Source organism: Meriones unguiculatus, chromosome 16, assembly GCF_030254825.1.
Source record: "Meriones unguiculatus strain TT.TT164.6M chromosome 16, Bangor_MerUng_6.1, whole genome shotgun sequence".
In the NCBI taxonomy this organism is placed as follows: Eukaryota; Metazoa; Chordata; class Mammalia; order Rodentia; family Muridae; genus Meriones; species Meriones unguiculatus.
Window position 1 is genome coordinate 56,154,078 of NC_083363.1, and position 20,584 is coordinate 56,174,661.

General features: G+C 42.7%; 1 protein-coding gene across 4 annotated transcripts in view; it reads right to left on the reverse strand.

Annotated features, from left to right (window-relative positions):
- The window catches only part of Znf451 (zinc finger protein 451), a 76,873-nt gene extending 67,852 nt beyond the window's left edge, over positions 1-9,021 (reverse strand). For 2 of the 4 annotated variants that reach the window (XM_060369825.1, XM_021659790.2), the window contains exons 1-2: positions 8,489-9,021; positions 8,282-8,391 (exon numbers count right to left, since the gene is read on the reverse strand). The gene's annotated coding sequence lies outside the window, so the exon portion shown is untranslated. Of the gene's footprint in view, positions 1-8,267; positions 8,392-8,488 lie in introns of all 4 variants that reach the window. The other 2 variants (XM_021659787.2, XM_060369823.1) reach the window with 2 other exon arrangements.
- Between the last annotated feature and the right edge of the window lie 11,563 nt (positions 9,022-20,584).

The following is a 20,584-nucleotide window of genomic DNA, read 5'->3' on the forward strand; positions in this document are numbered from 1 at the left end:
AGCATCTGTGGCTCTTGTAGATGACCTGGGTTTGGGCTCAAGAGTCCACACGGTGGTTTATAAGCATCTGTAACCCCAGGTTCAGAAGATTTGACAGTCTCTTGTGACCTCCACAGGCACCAGGCATGCACATGGTGCATGCATACATGCAAACAAACACTAAAAGACACAAAATGAAATAAATAATTACTAAGAATCTTATACCTAAAACCAGGCACGGTAACACGTGCCACCAATCTCAGCATTTGGAGATGAAGGTGGGAAGAGACTGAGTTCAAAGCCAGCCTCAGATTCTTCATGAATCTGAGCCAGCCTGGGTCACTTGAGACTCCATGGAAAGCAAACAGTGAAGATGACAACTAAAATTACACACCTGACAAAACTCCCTTCAGGAATTACAGGGAAATTAATATTTTCTCATGTAGACAAAAGTACAACTTATTAGCAGCATGATTCTAATTAACCATTTCAGCCACATGTTTGTAAGTACAGTAAGTAGAGGCCAGAAGAAGGTACCAGATGCCTGGAGCTGGAGTTACAGGAAGTTGTGAGCTGTGATGTAGGCGCTGGGAACCCCAGTCCCAGAGGATGAGGAAGTGTTCTTAACCATTGAGCATCTCTCCAGCTCCACAATTTCAATGATAGCTTAATGCATAGTTCCCTTCTGAACTAACGTGGGAATCAATTGATAAAATGTATGACCAACGCACATATATGCATGTAACATGTACAGATGTACCCTATGCAGTGTATCTGCCAACAGGAGCAAAATGATAATAACACTGCAGGAAAGGCAATAAAACAATATGAGTAGCAGTTCTTTATACCACTGGAAATAGGCTACTAAAGAGCTAAAGATGATTCATTTGGCAAATCATATAGCAAACATTTTAAAAATAAAAGAGCAAAGGAAAGTATTAAATTAAAATGTTACATTAGAAAAATTCTGAGAATAAAAAGAAAGGAAGAAAGACAAACAGAAATGAAGAACAAAGACATACACATCCACAAACAGCCACAGCAAAAACAACAACAAAAAAGTCCAGATGTAAGCCTGATGGTAGGGACAATAACAGCAAATGTATCAGTCATATGTACTAGTCATGTCAGAAAAACAAGTAATTCAAGAAATACTTTGAGATGAATGAGAAGATACAGTGCATCGTAATAGATGGCAGCTGAAAGAGACAGATGGACCTTTCTATCCATAAATGCCTCCATCTCAGAGTATGAAGCAGTGCATGTGTGACCTGGCTTCAGCTGGCCTCCCTGCAACACACGTGTTCCAAAATATCAGCGCGCACGGATGTTTTCTTAGCTAAAACATCATTAAGAAATACAAAAGACCTCAAATCAACTCTTAGAAGAAGAAAGGCAAACCTGAAGTAAACAGAGAGAGAACTGAGAAGCAGAGCAGGAATATAGGGGAGCGGTAAAGAAATACTAATGACGACCACATTGCCGTGTCAGGGCGACAACACGTAACGCCGTCGTGTGGCAAGTGCTTCTTTCACCGCTCGTCACAGAGGCTTCTCTTCGCAGCAGGTGGAGGCTCTCCCTGCACACACAGAGATCTGCAAATGGTGACGCGCATAGGCTAAGTGACCGTGCGCTGCCCAACCCCAGCTGATGCGGCTGCAAATCAACCCCCGCACCAAGGCTCGGGTAAAATCACGGTGGTGTGAAGACCGTGAGGGGTGGAGGACCAGGACGCCTGCTGCTAGATAGCGTCTTCTCGGCCTGACAGAAAAACCACACCCGTCAAATTATAAGGCAAGCCGAAACGCCGCTGTGGTCAGGAGAACTCCCACAGGTCTCGCTGCTACATGAAGAGCCATGAGCAGTCAATGCTAAGAAAGCGAGAATCTGAATACGCTTAAGAGGCCATATAGGTTATCCAGTCTCAAAGGGGTCATCCCTACACACTGAATGGAGTCTGTAGGTTGTGTGTGTGTGTTAACAATATACATTAAAGATTGAGTCTTGGAGGGAGCGGGAAGCATCATGGGAGTAGTTGGAGGAGGGAGGGAAAGGGAAAATGATGTAGAGCCCTATTATAAAGTTCTCAATAAAATAAATAAAAATTTAAAAATCAATAAATAGGAAAACCTTTACCTAGACTGGTCATGAGACAGAAGACTCAGACTACCAGATCAGAAAGAAACAGGGCTCGTTTACATCACCCTTGCCAAAATAATTGCTAAAGTAAATGTAATAGGCAGTTGTACACAAACAAATTAAATTAGATAAAATGGGAAAATTCATAGAAAACCAAGGACTACCATAAATGATGGGAGGAAAAGAGTTCTGAGGAAGATGGTGGACTACAAGCTTCTTTAGTGTGACTCTGAATGAGAAGAGTCAGGATAACAAAGGAGAGACTATATTCTGAGAAGGAAGATCATCAGAGATCAAGAGAGAGGTGACGGCATAGCCACCCCCACAAAGACTCATGAAGAGGAGACAAAGAAAGCTGGCAAGTATCTTACAACCCTAAACCCTACTCCCCTGAGAAAGGGGACCAAAAACAGCAGCGGTTTGATAAGCCAGGCGGCCTTGGTGACAACAGACAGGAATTCCTAGCCCTATTAGGGACCCGTGGTTTTCGAAAGACTTAAATCCAGCGTGTGGGTTTGTTCTCAAGATACCCACTTGTTACTCCTCAGATCAGAGTCCTACAGCCAGGCAGCTTTTTGAGAGAAAGCCTATTGTTGGAGACTAGGTTATTCTGGGAACCTGAAAACAGGGAACAATCAAGTCAGGGAAACTGAGGACTTTTGCCACAGTGTATGGAAGGAGGGCAGCCACAAGGAGCGGTGGTGGGAGGCAGGGTCGGATACAGACTTGCTGAGAAGGAGAGCTCGCACTGTGGAGGGTATGTAGGTCGCTGGCCCTGTCTCTGGGGCGAGCAGTGAGCTCGTGGCCAGTGAATTGCTTGCAACCTGGAGCTGCCTCCCTACTGTCTCTTTCTAGAAAGACTAAGAAATGTAATTACTCAAACTTTGCAGCCTCTCACTCTCCCTAGAGAGTGGCTTTCTACTGGGCAGGCTCTGAATAGACAGATGTGTGGGCAGAGTGGCTAGTTTCCATGATTCTTCCCACAGAAAATCAGTGTGGTTTGCTTTCTCCACTCCCTGGTACACTGAAGAAACACCTCTTTGCTTTGGACACCTGCTGATCTTAGCACATCTAGAGTGAGTGTGACTCTTCCTGGCCCACAGGCTTCAGGGCTCTCTCATGCCAGTTTCCCATATGCAAAGAACAGAGGCTTGACACTAGCACTACACTCTCGATGGGTCCAGCCAGTTCAGCCTGCTTATAGCACCAATTTACAGACTGCAAACAAAGAGAAACCAAACTGTCCCATCTCCACAGACCTGGCAGGTTCTAATATCAGAGGCCCAGAGAAAAGCTTCTTAATCTGGAAAGTATAACAGAGTTTCCAAGGTTTAGGTAAAGAAATGTATATCCAACACAGAAAACACTTAGAACCTCAAGATTTAATTAGAAAAACATTCCTCAGTGTCCTGCTATTGATTAACACACTAAGAATAGAACAGGGTAACTCTACCAAAAGCTACAAAGAAGTGCCATGTCCCTCACAAAGACATAATACTATACTTCTCAGCAGAAACACTTCAAGGCCAGCAGAGTATGAGCAGACGAACCTCAACCCCTAAAACAAAATAATTGGCAACTATGTTTCCTGTATACAGCAAAATGATCCTTCACAAATAAAAGGGAAATATAACTCCCACGATAAGCACAAAATGAGTCCATTTATGAGCACAAGGTCACGACTGCAGAAGATCCGCCAAGGGATACCACACGCGAAAGGACAGAAGTGTGCACATGCACAATGGTGGGGGAAAGAGGGGTGCAAACTGGAAGGCAAAGATAAACAACGGAGAATTAAGGGGGAGTCACATTGTAACCCACATTTTAAAGCAAAGTTGCATACTTCGGTATGCAACTTTCAAAAATGAACATGACTGCAAACGCTCTTAACAATCAAAAGATGCAACTGGCGAAGGCGGGATGGGAGATGGCTTAGCAGAAAAGAGCACTTGGGCATCGTGAAGAGGATCACTGGGAAGCTTGTGGCCATGACGGATGAGCATCCAATCTTCCCCACCGAAGTCCTGAGCATGCTGAGCCAGCTCTGAGCTCTCCATGAGGTCCCCTGCGGCTCAAGGAATTTCAGATCCTAACACCTGAGAGGCCTTTTGGAGTTCTAGACAAGGCTTCGTCCTGAACATTTCTTACACCCTCGCCCTGCAGTGGATACAATGGCCCAGCAAGGTTGCTCAGTATGTAAGACACCTGCTGCTAAGCAGGCCGACCTGAGTGTGATTCCTGGACTCGGGAGGAGAGAGCCGTCTCCCCAAAGTCTTCTTGTCCTGCACAAAATAATTAGATGAATATAACCAGTTTAAAAGCCATTCTGAATAAGACCCGTGTAAACAAAATTCAACACCACGTTAAGAAGATAATACACCATAATCAAGTTGGTCTCAATCTAGGGATGCAGTGATATTGGATTATTGGAAGTCAATAATCGCAATTCACCTTAAAATAGAAATATGAACAAAATGAAATGATTATCTCAAAAGATGCAGAAAAGTCCCAGACAAACTTCAACACCTCCACCTCCCCGCCCCAAAGAAGCTAGGACTAGAAGGCTCAGACCTCAACATACTAAAAAACATTTCTGACAAGCATATAGTTAACGTTTTCTCATTTTCCTAAATGAGAAAAACCAGAAAGCATTTCCTCTAAGAAAAAGAATGAGGCAGGAAGTGCACGAATTCTCAGCCAGAGCAACCAAGACACGAGACATTTAAAAATGGATAACAGTGGGAAGGAGGAAGAAATAAAATCAGCCCTATTTAAAGAAAGCACGATCCTATACTTACAAAGCATGAAAGACTCCGTCAGAAAATGGCGAAAAAAGACAGCCACTACCGTAGTCAAAAGCAGCTTTAGCTGAATAGCTTCCAGCTGAGGGAATGAGAAAGAGCTGCTTCCAGAGGCAAGCCCCCTGGACTTAGGCAGCACTAGAGTCCAGGTGAGCCGTAGCCCTCCCAAATCTAATGAATCATAATCCAGCTGCAGGTTTTGGAGAGATGGTGAGTGGGACTGCAGTGGAGAGGAATTCCGTCATTTCACCCTTCGCAACCCAGAGGGGAGTGGTCAAGTGGCATACTGGGGGAGAGTCCACGGTTAAAAACTGAGCCATTCAGTGAACAGCTTCACGCCCATGCCCATGTGAGTGGTCCTGGTTAAAGCCGGTGCATCAAGAAGCAGAACCAAAACAACCTGAATGTGGAATTGGGACTTGGTCTGAGGGAGGATAGTTGGTGGAGTTAGTTGGAGGATGAGCAAGGGTAAAGTGTGACCAGAATGCATTATGTACATATATGAAATGGTAAATGAATAAATCAGTTTTGAGAGATGAGCTATGCTGGGGGACTCAGAACCAGAAACAACTTTATGTGTCAGGGAGCCTCCCTGTGGAGGGCAGGAGGGCTGGACTCTGACGAACCAGAGTCCGTTCAGCAAGAGGTTCATCTCAGGCCTGTGACCTGCACAAGGAAAGACAGCCTGTTCCATGTTGCCAGGAACAGGTCTCTGGAGCAGAGTATCACTCTCAAGTTTGATAATTTTGGGCCTGAGGTCAGTCCTTGGTAGCTCAAACTCTAGAGCCATCTAGCCGTTGTTTCCTGCTCTAAAGACTGCCTAGTAACCACAGCTGCATCCCTCCAGCAGGGGGACCAATAGTCATGAAGTACTTCGGTTTGCTCTCAGTTGCTGTGATAAGCACCACCACAACCGACAGCACCTTGGCGAGGAAACGGTTTATTTCATTTTACAACCCTGAGATCACAACCCTCACGGAGTCAGAGCAGAAGCCCAAGGCAGGAACCCAAAGCAGAAACTGAAGCAGAGGCTATGCAAGAATACTGCTGTGGCCGGCTCACTCCCCACGGCTTGCTCAGCTTGCTTTCTTCTACAATTCAGGATTACCTGCCCAGGAATGGCACTATCCACAGTGGGCAGGGCCCCCTCACATCAATAACGAATCAAGAAAATGCCACACAGACATGCCTACGGTCCAATCTAATGGAAGCAATTCCTCAGTTGTTGTTCCCTCTTCTATGGAACTCTTGTTTGTGTCAAGCCAACAAAAACCAACTAACCAACCTAGGAAGTCTTAAAAGTACAAGCACAGATTCTCTGCCTACACCAGCTGTGCTGAATCTCATGACCCCTTTGCTCGTCAACCGACCCTTTCACAGGGGTCATCTAAGACCATTGAAAAACTCAGATACATACATTACAATTCACGACAGTAGCAAAGTTACAGTTATGAAGTAGCAATGAAAATAATTTAACAGTTGGGAGTCAACCTCAACATGAGGAACTGTGTTAAAGGGTTGAAGCATTAGGAAGGATGAGACCCACTAGCCCACAAGATCTTAGTGTTGGGTTGTTTCCCATTCCCTCAATCCATTTGGGAGACACCTCCAAGATAGAACATGAGAACAATTTGGGACCTCTCCAAGAGGGTGAGGGGACCTGTGCTGTAAAGCCAAGTATAAGTAGCAGAGGCGTTTGGTAGTAAGAGGAGGAAAGATTCCAAAGTGAAGGCAATTCTGGCAGATGCTGGACCTTTCACAGCACAGACTCAGCAATAGCATAAACCACGGGGAAGGTAAGTATCACAAATGACCAACATACAACTACTCCCTTCATGTATGGAGCTGGCAGTCTCCGGTTTTGAAGGCTCCAGAAAGAACCTGCTCTAACGTCATCCTTTCTAATCGTTCATCTGTCCATCCATCTTTTCTTCCTTTCTTTCTTTTGTTCCTTGCTTCTTTCACTCTATAATTCATTGATGATTTCAAAGGTCCACAGGCAAAATCATTTTAAAAAGCCTTGAAAGAGAGTAAAAACAATCAAGTGAGGTCATTAGAGGACCTTTAAGAGAAAGTCAGAAACATAGAGAAAAAAAAAACAGACACAAAAAATGATATAATAGGGATGAAAAAGGCAGCAATACCAAAGAAAAATGGAACAATTGTGGGGGGAAAAAAAAACAAATACTGGAAACAGGGCTGGAGATGTATAGAGATGTAGCTTAGTTGGTAGAATGCATACACAAAGCCCAGCTTTGGCGTCTACCCAGCAGCACACAAACCTAGCATGGCAGCGCACACCTGTAATCCCAGCATTAGGATGCAGATGTGGTAGGATCAGAAGTTCAAGGTCATTCTCGGATACATAGAAAGTTCATAGACAGCTGGGATATGCGAAAACTTGTTTGAAACTTTAAAAATCAATAGGAAGTTTGGGAACAAAAAGCTCAGTGAATCAATATTTGATATAGTGTAAACAGGTGCCCCAAACCAATCAGAGGGAGGGATGCCAGGGATAGAGGACACGGCTGAAGAACAATTCATTCACTCAATGATGCCAAAAGACATTAAGGGCCAGGAAAATGTCTCTGTCAGTAAAGCGCCTGCTATGCACGTGAAGACCTGAGAACCCCTGTAAAAATGTCCCCTTTAGCAGTGTGCATTTGTAAGCTCAACTCTGGGGGCAGAGTCAGGCAGATCCTTTGAGCTCTCTGCCCAACTAGCTTAGACAATCATCAAGCTCTGGGGAAAGCAAAAGCTGCTGTTACAAAAAATAAATAAATAAAATGGACAGCAATTAATGAATAAATCCAACATTTACCTCTGGCTTCCTCATGTGTTCACATACACCCACATACATGGGCACATCTATGTTCATCATGGACGCACAAACATGAATATATTTTTAAGAAGGTTTTTTAAAGGCCAAAAAATCATGACCATAATGTTCAAGAGCTCTGATATGCTGAATAATCCAAACTTAATCATTTCTGGAAAAGAAGGAACTGAAACTTGAGACATAAAGGATCTACTCAATGAAATTATGATAGAAAGTTTCCCAAATTTAGGGCATCGGCTGATGACTCTGTCAGCAAAGAGCAGCTGAACAAGCATGGAGATGTGGGATCAGACTTTTAGCACTCACAAGGAGAGCTAAGCAATGGCAGCACACACAGTACCGGGGAGGCAGAGATAGCCAGGCAGTATAGCTCAACCAAAGAACTTCAGTTTGCTGAGAGAGACTGTCTCAGAGACTAAGATGTAAAGTGATTGCGGCAGACACACCACTTATAATCTCTCCATGCACACATGCATACACACACACGTCATTAGGCCCAAAGCTTTTACCTGATCATCTTTACCTTTCACTGGTGAATGGGACTGCTGTTGCTGTCATATTCTTTCTCTGGGCTTCCAATGTGGACAGAAGACCAATGGCTATCCGGAAACCCTCCAGGCTTTTGGCACCAGACTGGGAATATTGAGACATTCAGGCTCTTAGTCAGGGCTTCACTGCTGTGACCAAGGCAACTCTTGTAAAAGAAAACATTTCATTGGGCCTGGCTTACAATTTCAGAGGCTCAGTCCATTATCAACATGACGGGAAGCATGGCGGCGTGCAGGCAGACATGGGACACGGTGCTGGAGAAAGAGCTGAGAGTTCTACCTCTTCATCTATAGGCAGCAAAGAGGAGAATGTGTCTCACACTCGGCAGAGCTTGAACATAGGAGACCTCAAAGCCTATCCCACAGTGGCAAACTTCCTCCAAAAGGCCACACCTCCAAAAAGAGCCTCTGCGTTGGCCAAGCATTCAAATATGTCAGTCTATGGGGGTCATACCTAGTCAAACCACCACACAACCTAATGGACTGAGTAGAAATGGTTCTCAGCACCTTCAATGGGAACAGAGCAATGTTCAACACCTAGTTCATTTAATAAACTTCACAACACAACACTGAGCAGTTATTACTCCATTCTTAACCCTTTAAGCTAGTCTGTCTTCCTTCCATCCAGACTACATCCCTGAGATACTTGCGCTTTATGGCTTCCTTGTTCGACTGAATCTCTGTTGATGTTTCCTGGACCTCTTCCCAAGGCTGAATCCTTATTTCCTCCTCTAACTCCTCCTCCCCTCTGGATGGGAGGAAGTCCAGCCCTATTCTTTCCCCTGCTAAGGGGATTGGCTGTAAACTGCTTTATTGGCATGCCAATGGACAATTGGGTTGGGAAGCAATGTTTATACAATGTTGAGACAGGAGATTCTCAGAACAAGGATTACAACCAGATATGGGGGGTGGGGGGACACAGAAACCAGCATTTGAATTATACAAAAACTTTATGCCTAAATGCATGGCAGAATGACATAATTTCTTTCAACTAGGATGCATCTTCTAACATATCGCCACGGGCCGGTAGCACTGCAGGCTGGGGAGAAAAACCTTCCATATATGGACCTTCGGGAATAGTTCAGGTCAATCAAAGACACAGAATGGGAAAATAGAAGGGAATGCTGTCAGCTTATTGCGAAGTATCTTCTGCCAGCAAACGCAAACACTGTCATAGTTTGGAAAGCCGGTAAATAGCAATGGCACGCCTAAGAAGCGGTCACAAGTCCTAGAAATCCAGGTCAGCTAAAAATGGGTGCGGAAGAGAAATCTGGGAAAGACTCCATTTCCTCCCGGGTATGCTGCTTCTAGCTGACTCAGGACTGCTGCGCAGTGATCAGTGCGCCACTGAGCAGCGCATGCTCAGTTTTCTTTTGCTTGCGCCGTTTCTTCACGCCCCTGTGCAGAGGGGAATCAGCAATAGCAGGTGCCTACAGCTCCTTCTGATGCCACTGGCGGTTTCTCAGCCTTCTCTTTCTCAGAGGCAGGCTTTTTATGTCCAGTCTGGCCTCAGATGATCTTGAACGTCTGATACCCCCATCTTCGCATTCTGAATGTAGGATTGTAGGCTCGCACCATATTGCACCGTTTTAGGCAGTGCTTGGGACTGGGCCACATCTGTACGAACGTTAGACAGGCCCTCTAATTCTTACTGTTCATGACATATTTTCCCCCTAAGAGTTGGTACAGACTATTAGTTTTATCAGATGTTCTTCGGTTTGAATGTCAGTGTTTCTTCATGATATGATGGCGTTGAAGTTATGACCCTGTTCAGAATATGAGTCCTTGTAAAAGGCTCAGTGGGAATCACTTCATCTTCCACCCAGTCACTTGTTTCTAAGTAACATTTCCCATTAAATGGAAAAAAGAATCCTCTTAGAGTCGGTTTAAGGACTGTGACAAGGGAGGCTGTACAAGATTATGTCACTTGAAATATTTTCCTATGCCAAAAGTAAGCAAAGAACTGCTCGAAAAAATTCATTTATACAAGCTAGCTAAAGAGAGTCCAGGGTGGCGAAGGCTTACCAGAGAAACCCTGCCTTGAAAAAGCCATAAATAAATAAATAAATAAATAAATAAATAGATAAATAGATAGATAGATAGGAATCAATACTGATAATGGATAAACTCATAAGCAACAGAGACACAACGATTGTTTAGTAGATGGAGACATTCCTGAAAGTGGAGGAAGAATGGTAGAGTTAAAATATTACTGTTGGTGTTCTGTTCAGGAAGTTGTCTCCTGTGCCAATGAGTTCTAGGCTCTTCCCCACTTTTTCTTCTAACCGATTTAGAGTATCTGCTTTCATGTTGAGGTCTTTGATCCACTTGGACTTTAGTTTTGTGCAGGGTGATAAATATGGATCTATTTTCATATTTCTGCATGGAGATATCCAGTTGGACCAGCACCATTTGTTGAAGATGCTGTCTTTTTTCCATTGAATGGTTTTGGCTTCTTTGTCAAAAATCAAGTATTCATAGGTGTGTGAGTTTATTTCCGGGTGTTCTATTTGGTTCCATTGATCCTCCTTTCTGTTTCTATGCCAATAACATACAGTTTTTATTACTATTGCTCTGTAGTACAACTTGAGATCGGGGCTGGAGATACCTCCAGATGATCTGTTGTTGTACAGGATCGTTTTAGAGATTCTGGGTTTTTTGTTAATCCATATGAAGCTGAGAATCATTCTTTCAAGGTCTGTAAAGAACTGAGTTGGTATTTTAATGGGAATTGCGTTGAATCTGTGGATTGCTTTTGGCAGGATGGCCATTTTCACAATGTTAATTCTACCAATCCATGAGCATGGGAGATCTTTCCATCTTGGATCTAAAAGCGACAAAACAATCAATAAATGGGACCTCATGAAACTGAAAAGCTTCTATAAAGCAAAAGACACTGTCATCAGAACAAAATGACAGCCTACAGACTAGGAAAGGATCTTCACCAACCCTATATCTGACAGAGGGCTGATATCCAACATATATAAAGAACTAAAGAAGTTAAAAAGCAATAAATCAAGTAATCCACTTAAAAAATGGGGTACAGAGCTAAACAGAGAATTCACTGTAGAGGAATATAAAATGGCAGAGAAACACTTAAAGAGATGTTCAACATCCTTAGCCATCAGGGAGATGCAAATCAAAATGACCCTGAGATTTCACCTTACACCCATCAGAATGGCTAAGATGAATAACTCAAGTGACAACACATGCTGGAGAGGTTGTGGAGAAAGAGGAAACCTCCTCCATTGGTGGGGAATGTAAACTGGTACAACCACTTTGGAAGTCAATCTGGCACTTTTCAGACAATTAGGAATAGTGCTTCCTCAAGTTCCAGGTATACCACTCCTAGGCATATACCCAAAATTTGCTCAAGTACACATTTGCTTAACCATATTTGTAGCAGCTTTATCTGTAATAGCCAGAACCTGGAAACAACCCAGATGTCCCTCAACGGAGGAATGGATACAGAAATTGTGGTATTTTTACACAATGGAATACTACTCAGCAATCAAAAACAAGGAAATCATGAAATTTGCAGGCAAATGGTGGGATCTAAAAAGATCATTCTGAGTGAGCTATCCCAGAAGGAGAAAGACACACATGGTATATACTCACTCATATAGTCCTATAAAATATGATAAACATAATAAAATCTATACACCTAAAGAAGATAAACAAGAAAGAGGACCCAGAGTAAGATGATCAATCCTCACTTAGAAAGACAAATGGGAGGTACATTGGACGTAGGAGAAAACAAGTAACAGGACAAGAGCCTACTGCAGAGGGCCCCTGAAAGACTCTAGCTAGCAGTGTATCAAAGCAGATGCTAAGACTCATAACCAAACCTTAGGCAGAGTGCAGGGAATCATATGAAAGAAGGGGGAGTTAATATGACAGGGAAAGGATAGGAGCTCCACAAGGACCAACTGTATCTGGGCACAGGGTCTTTTCTGAGACTGACACTTCAGCAAGAACCATGTATGGATATAACCTAGAACCTCTGCTCAGATGAAACCTGTGGTAGCTCAGTAACCAATTGGTTTCCCATAGTAAGAACCGGGACTATTTCTGTCAGGAACTCAATGACAGGCTCCTTGACCTCCCTAACACCCTCGGGTGGAGCAGTCCTGCTAGGCCACAGAGGAGGACTTTGCAGCCAGTCCTGAAGATATCTGATAAACCAGGGTCAGATGAAATGGGAGGAGGTCCTCCCCAATCAGTGGACTTGGACAGGGGCAGGGAGGAGATGAGGGAGGGAGGGAGAGATTGGGAGGGAATGAGGGAGCAGGATGCAGCTAGGATACAGAGTTAATAAAATGTAACTAATAATAAAAAAATAAAAAATTATAAAAAAATTACTATTTTCAAGACACAATGATAAAGATTTATAAAAGTTAGTATTCACTGGAGAATACTAAACCCTGAAGGGTGCAGGTTTGACGAAGAAGGGGCACCCAAAACAAATTCTTAGTAAGAGAAAGTAAAAACCCTACACGGCAAAGGGCGGGCAGAAAGCTGGCCATGACTGACTGAGTTACAGTCCTGGCCCTAGGTTTTTGTTTTGTTTTGTTTGTTTGTTTGAGACAGGATTTCTCTGTGTACCCTTGGTTATCCTGGACTCGATTTGTAGACCAGGCTGGCCTCAAACTCACAGCCATTCGAGTGATGGGATTAAATGTGTGTGCCACCATGCCTTGGCTGTTTCCTAAGGTGTTTTTTTTTTTTTTTTTGTAAGTATTTCTTTTGGATAATTTTTATTTTTATTTTAAAGTAAAATATAATTACACTACCCCTTCCTTTTCCTTTCCCTAATCTCCTATGTAACAGTCCTCCCTCTCAAAATCCAGCCTACTTTTCTTTAAATTGGTGTGTGCATGTGTATGCACACACATGCCTAAATATATGACTGTAATATGCTCAGTCCATTTCGTCTTACCTGTATGCCTACGATTTCAGTGCTGACAAGCTGGAAGTGGCTAACCAATTATGGGGCTGTACTTGTTGGTTTTTGTCAACTTGACATAAGCCTAGATATCGCTAGGAAGAGGGAATCTTAATTGAGAAGACGCCTTCATGTATGGGTCTATAGGCAAATCTATAGCACAATTCCTTGATTATTGGTTCATGGGCTTAAGTCCAGCCTTCATGGCTTCTGCTTCAGTTCCTGCCCTGACTTCCTAGGATGCTGGACTGTCACTGGTCTAGACGCAGTATAACCTGGGAGAATAGAACTGATAAAGGAGGCAGGCCCATGCAATCACCAGCTTCATTCAGAGCATCAGGCAATTCATACTCTGAAGGCTCGGAAGAGTCACATGAGTAAAGTTCTTGTGAGCTCCAGCTGTATACAATCACAAGTACAAGCTGCATGTGGCAAAAACATGTTTTTCCGGAGAGGCGTAGAAAGAATAGTTTAAACCTCCTATTGAATAACGGCAGCAAGCAATAATCAGTAACCTGAAGTAAACTCATTCCTATCTGCTACACCTGGGAGGAGCACAAAAACACTTTCCAAGAACAATTCTGTATTTTGAAGAAGCTGAGGTCACAAGAGTCTTATTTTCTTGGAGTGTTCTCATAAGCACTCAGAATTCAAATGCAATTCCATTCCTGGAATTCTCCTCATATGACTCCATTCCTGGACCATATTCCAACGTCTCTACTTTTTTATTTTTTAAACACAGGATATCCAGAATGGTTTTGATTTGAGATGTAAATAAATTGAATTGTCATTTTATGTATGACTAGCCTATAAGCAATCAAATTATTAAAAATTAATAATATTAAAACAGTGAAAGCATTATATGTAATACTTGGCCACCTAGAACAGAGACCTAAACTATGCCCAGTACTGGTTACTATATCTATATATCTCTTTATCTATAGATCTATCTATCTATCTATCTATCTATCTATCTATAGTATATCTATATATCTCTTTATCTATAGATCTATCTATCTATCTTCACTATATTTGCATATATTAGCTTGAAGAGAGACCCATATGATTGGTAGTTCTGGTATTTTGTGAAATGCAAGCCTATACTTGTCTATCATAGGAATATAAATGTTATGGTATCCAATGCAAATAGGAAGCGATTTAAATTCCAAGGAAAAATGGAATGTAGTCCCTTCTCCAGAAGAATGAACGAGTCTACCATGGTCCCAAGGTCCAGTCATAAACAACAGTGTAACTAGTAAGGACAGTAGGAGCTGGATCTAATCAGTCTACAAGTTGAAGCAAAGAAGGGTGAAGAAGACAAGACAAACACATGAGCTCAGAGGCAATCACCACGCGTGTTCAGGCCAATGCAGTAGCGTTGCCTGACGGAGATTCTCGGGGCACATACAGCTCTGTTGGCTCTGTACAGCAACTTCTCCTTTGGTGCACAGGGCCTTCACTTGGCCCCAGGGACATAGACTTGACTCCTGATGTTATGGTCGGCATCTCTTGTCCGTTAGCTGAAGGTTTGCTGTCTTCCTGCTGCTTTTGGCTGTCTCCTCACCTTCCGCCATTATCTTTGATGGCCCCTGCTGCAGGAACTGAAGAGGAAGCCATAAGTTTCAGAGAATCAATCTAAAATGACAGACACACACCCCTTCCCAACTTTCTTTGGTCAACTGGGCTTCCAAATCTCAAATTCTTTAAACCATACAGGCCTGTCTAAAGGCAGTTCCGAATGTTCTGTAGAGAAATAGTTTTGAGCTCTTGAACATATCACTTTGAGGCAAATTTTAAAAATTAAGAGCAAATACAAAAGTGCAAAAATATCCTTTGGTGCTCCCTCTTTTTTATTTTTAATAATTGTTTTAATGCCCTATGTGCTCTTTCAATTATCCTCTGGCCTTGAGGATTATAAAAGTAATGCCAGTACTTTGATTTTTTTTTTGAGATAGGGTTTCTCTGTGTAGCCTTGGTTGTCCTGGAACTCACTCTGTGGATCAGGGTTGGTCTCAAACTCACAGAGGTCCTCCTGCCTCTGCCTCCCTGAGGGGTGGGATTATAGGCACCACCACTCCTGGCTGCTTGTAATATGATTAATATTCTATTCTTTACAGAAAATCTTAATTTTTTTTTACTACCATAGGCTGGTCCAGTATCAGGTTTTACAGAAGTAGATGCTCCCAATAACAGCAAATGTTTGTATAAGAGAGAAGCACGTGGCAGAGGCATTCTCTGAGGATTGAGGTACAGACCAAAGAAATTTAGAAAATGTATCAGTGCAAAGGTGCAGATATAACATCCAAGACACAAGGGCAAAGTGAGTGGCATCCAGTCCCCATGACTGATGAGTGTTTTTATTTCCGGGATTAACCCCAGCTACGTGACTGTGAGAGTATAAGGGAGCACGAGTAAGACAGCTCTGCACAATTTGTCTCGCTTGTCTCGGGGCACGTGGCATTGTTCACGAAGTCTATTAGCATTAGTGTGTAGGTGTCGCTGTTCCTGTTCTAGAGAAGTAAATCTAGGGCAGGCTAATGCACCAGCTTGCTTATTTCCTTCTCAGGTAAACCAGAGAGGTTCGAGTGTGCATGAGTATGAGAACTAAACAAAGGGCGTGTTTAGTCAGATGTCTTAGTTCCCGTAGTGATGGGAACATGACAGAAGGTGAAGAAAAAAAAAATTAAAGCAGTTTCGACTCCTACAACATAATACTCCTACAACATAAGCAGAACCTGAGGACATATTTAATGGTTTGTGAATTAGCCATGATAGATGAACCAAAACAGCCAGTTCCGCCTGCTGGGCAGAGGAAAAAAACTAACAGTAGATTAATGACTATCTAGACCATGAAGCCCTCAGAGGAACCATTGATAAAAATAAGTATTTGCCTGTGGAACAAGAGAAGGCTGGATGATTCTATGATCATAAATTCAGTTTGTATGAGAAAATCCCATACCTTACCAGCTAGACAAGGATCTCCTACCCTTCCATAGTCATCTGCAAATGAAATTTGAAAGTCCATAGAATTCTGTAACACTCCTAAAAAAACTGTCTGTCAGTTAAGCATTATACAATACAACAAGGATCAAATCCATATAATTGTTGGTATCGGGTCCTCCCCTGATTTACTGAGCAAGAAGAGTAAGGTAAGCAGTTAGTATTTTCCAGCCCTTATGGTGTAAAGAGATCTCTTCCAAAATTTATCCTCTAGTGGAGAAAATAAGAAAATTTAAAGGCAGTGAAGGATCTACACAGCACACAAATGTCTTTTAGTCTGGATTCAAACTGCTGTAGTCCTTTTCTTGCCTCTCAGGATAGTATATGGGGATAATCCAATGCCATCTCTGCTAGAGTTTTAAATAGATTAGTTAGTACATAAGTAGGTTCTCCTAAAGTAGGACATAGCCAATTAATAATTTCTAAAAGTCATTAAGTGGTTTTAAAATTGTCTGGTCTAATGAACACTTTTTTGACATAGTTTAACATTTGTTGTAGTAACTATAATTGTTCCAAATATTGCAGTGTCTGATCTTTGTACCTTTTCAGGTACAATAATCAACCCATTTTTATGTAGCATATTCCGAGTCATGCCACGTATGGATTGTAGCTCTTCTTTGGAGTTGGCTAACAGGATATCATCTATATAATGAACAGTATAGATAAGCAGGAGGGAAAGCCAGCCTCGCGGGCTCTAAAACCTTCCCTACCTAGTATTAACACAGAGTGGGGCAGTTTGTCAGACCTTGAGGTAATTCAGTGTGTTGACACTGAAGCTGAGGGGCTCTTTATGTTTGAGTGAGGGAACAGAAAAGGTGAAACACACCTCATCATCAGGGTGAATCTGTGGAGTATAAAAGCAATCTTTCAAATTAAAAAACTATTAAAGGCCAATCTAGGAATGGCTGTGGGCATAGGTAAGCCACACTGTAAAGCTCCCATTAGCCACATGGTGGCACTGACATTCTGTAAGTCAATCAACAATCTCCACTTACCGGATTTCTTTTTAATTACAAAAACAGGAGAATTCTAGGGAGAAAAAAGGAGGATTCTCTGTGCCCTTTCTCCAACTGTTTTTTCACCAGCTGAGGAAGAGCCTGTAACTTTCTTTAGAAAGGGACCACTGAGGTGTCCACACAGGCTTACTAGATTTCCATGCAATTTTTATAGGTGGTATATTTTTCCATGGCCCAATCTATGTTTATGATTTTTGTCCTTGTGGGACTGTAGTTTCAACAATCCCTTGCAAATCCTTTCCTTTTTTTGATATCCCATTCTTTTCATTAGCAATTGCACTTGCGAAGCATAGGCAGCATTAGCAGGGGGAATACAGATCTCTGAAATGACTTGCTGTAGAAAGTCCCTTCCTCAGAGATTGACCAGAATGTAAGGCTTAAAAATGACATTATGCATTGTAATTTAGTAGCGCTTTGCTTAATCTCTTTAGAGCTCAGTTTCCAGCCCTATCAGGGTTGAACTGCCCTCCATAACAGGCCGTTATTCTATGGTTATAATAGAAACATTAGCTCAGCTCCAGAATCCGTTCTTCCAGCAAATGTTTTTTCCTCTTATATTTAAATCCAATAATGGTTGATCCTTCTCCTTCAATAAGGTGCTTAAAACTACAGTGTGATCTATATTACTAGGTCCTCCCTCCTGAGGTGCACTGTTCTGTGAAGGGACTGTGTAAGGCAGTAATAATGACACTAATTTTTTCTCCTGGTTTAAATTGTCGATCAGTGGGCACTGTGGTTATGACTGTAATTTCTCCTATATAATCTCCATCAATGACTCCTGTATGAACTATGATTTCTTGGGTAAACCACTGTGACCCCATAAAAGCACCCACTGTCCCAGGCTGTCTACGTCCACACCTCCCGTGTATAACTTAACAGGATATTGAAGAGGTAAAACGGCAGCATCTTTAGGACCAGGGATATCAATAGCAGCACTTCCTTGAGTAGCAGCTTGTAAAGAAAGAATAGATTGAGTACAATCTGGACCTGGCGCAAATGTTATTGTTTCCGGATTTAAACCCCCTAATTTTGTGGGTCCTGTGGGTTGGGTGGGGAGAGGTCCAATTCCCTGCTGTTGACTGATATGGTTGCTAGGCAATGTATTGCTGTCCTTATCACATTTAGATCAGCATTCCTTAGCCCAGTGTTTTCCCTTTTTGCACTTAGAGACTACACCAAGAGCTCCTTGATTCTGAGCACTTATTTGTTGTAAGGAACTTACATTTGGCCAGGTCGGCTGCAATTGAAACATTTTGCTGACATCTGTCTTTGAACAACATGTTTCTATAGCAGCTGATTTTGTTCTGTTTGTAGATCCCCACATTCCTATATAACTTCAGAAAACCCATAACATTTCCTGTCTCTCTCTGAGGTCTGATTATTCCATGGCAATCTTTATTGGCATTATCAAAATCCAGCTGTTTTAATAATAACTTGAAATTTTTTCCCATTTTAGTTGTTTCTCAATAGCATCTTTGAATCCCCCTATGAAATCAGCACAAGGCTCAGAAGGACCGTGCATAATTTTTATATAACTAGACCTGAAGTAAGAGCCCCTATCAGTTTTCCTCCAAGCAGCCATTCCTATGTCCCTAACGTGGGAGAGATGCAGGTATATGTAGATGAATGTTAATTCAGAACACGGTTGTTCTGGCAAGAGATCACATCCAAAGACCTTCTAGGTCTGTGTGATCTAGCTGGAATACTTTAATTCCAGGAGTCAGAGCCAAGCAGATCTTTGAGTTCAACACCAGCCTGGTATAAAGTTTCAGGGAAAGAAAAGCTTAGGTCGAGGCTTGGTGTACATGCCTTTAGTCCCAAACAATGAAAGTAAAATTAATTTGTAGAAGAATGCACTCATGTTTGAAAGTGATGTCTAACTGAGCGGCAGAAAAGGTGACGAATCAGAGAAAGGTTTGACAGATAGCATACACTTAACTCCCACGAGAAGAGAGAGGAAAGGGAAAGAACTTAAGAGACAATGCAGAGGAGAAGAGGCAGCGTTTACCAGGACAGGAGTAGAGAAACAGGTTGCAGAGAGAGAACTCGGGGGAATACCGAGTGAGCCAGAGAATGAGCCAGAAGATTAGAGCAGATTGCTTGAGTTAGTTTGACGCCAAACAGAGCAATTCAGGGAGAGAGAGAAAGAGAGAGAGAGAGAGAGAGAGAGAGAGAGAGAGAGAGAGAGAAGCCAGATTGAGTAAGTCAGCTGGGAGAGGAGTTTGAGCCAAAATAACTGAGTTGAACCAGCCAGCGCAGAGCTCAGGGTAAGCTTATTAAGCAGTAAGTCTCAGAGGTTGCAAACATTGTGGGCCTAGGTTAGATTGTGCAGAGGCTAGAAGCTTTCAGGACTAGGCCTAAGTTAGCAAATGGAGCCAGTAAGCTTCTGAGACAACTGAAGCAGGAAAGTGAAGGTTACTTTTACAGGTGTATTATGCAGTGATGGTCTCTTGATAGGCATAAACCAGTCCCTATGAGCATTTCCTAGGAGGCATTCCCAGGATCATCCCTCAGTCCTAGGCACTGAACTTTTTCTTAGCCTTCACCTGCAAGCCACGCTCGCCACTGAAGACATTGGGAAGGGCTAAGAACCATTTCAGCCGTTACATAAAAGCCGTGCAGCAACCACTGTGCATCACTGCTCCAGCCAAAAAGACACTCGTCACATCGTGGAGCAGCAGGTCCGCAGGAAGCCTTCTCAAGAGCTTTCATTATATCCATGTCTAATCTCTGACAAACGTTTTGGTTTTGCTGAAATTGCCCTGGAAATACCAACCGCAGCTCACGAGGCTGGAGAGAAACTGGTCACGAATCCCTCTCCCTGCCATAACCTAGCTTGCCTAGGCTATAAACTTGGCATTTTCCTAGGCTCTCCTAAGTTCTCTTCAGGAAGTGGAAGGAACTCAAGGTTTGACTGATTATCAGATTCCTCATTCCACGCTTCAGGGCCAGGCAATGGATGCTCTTTAAAGGAATGGCCAGTAAGCGGCCAGCACACATGTTGGGGCTGCTGTTTTCATTTTCTAATTTTCATGAATGGGAGAGTCTCCTTCCACCTCACCCCCATTTACTATTTTAAGGTTTGAACATCAAGTTTAGATTCATTCAAGGAACTAGTCATCTATTCCACTGATTAATGTCTTTCTTATCTTCCTCAAGTATTTCAACAAGTCTGAAATAATGCCCAAGGGACACAAAATTGAACGGGGACCTTTCCCCTTTGTTTCTTAGGCCTTTTCAGTCTTCTCTTGGACTCTGCCCTATGCATATGTACCTAAAGCTCCTTCTTCTGGAAACATAATCACAAACAGCCTGCA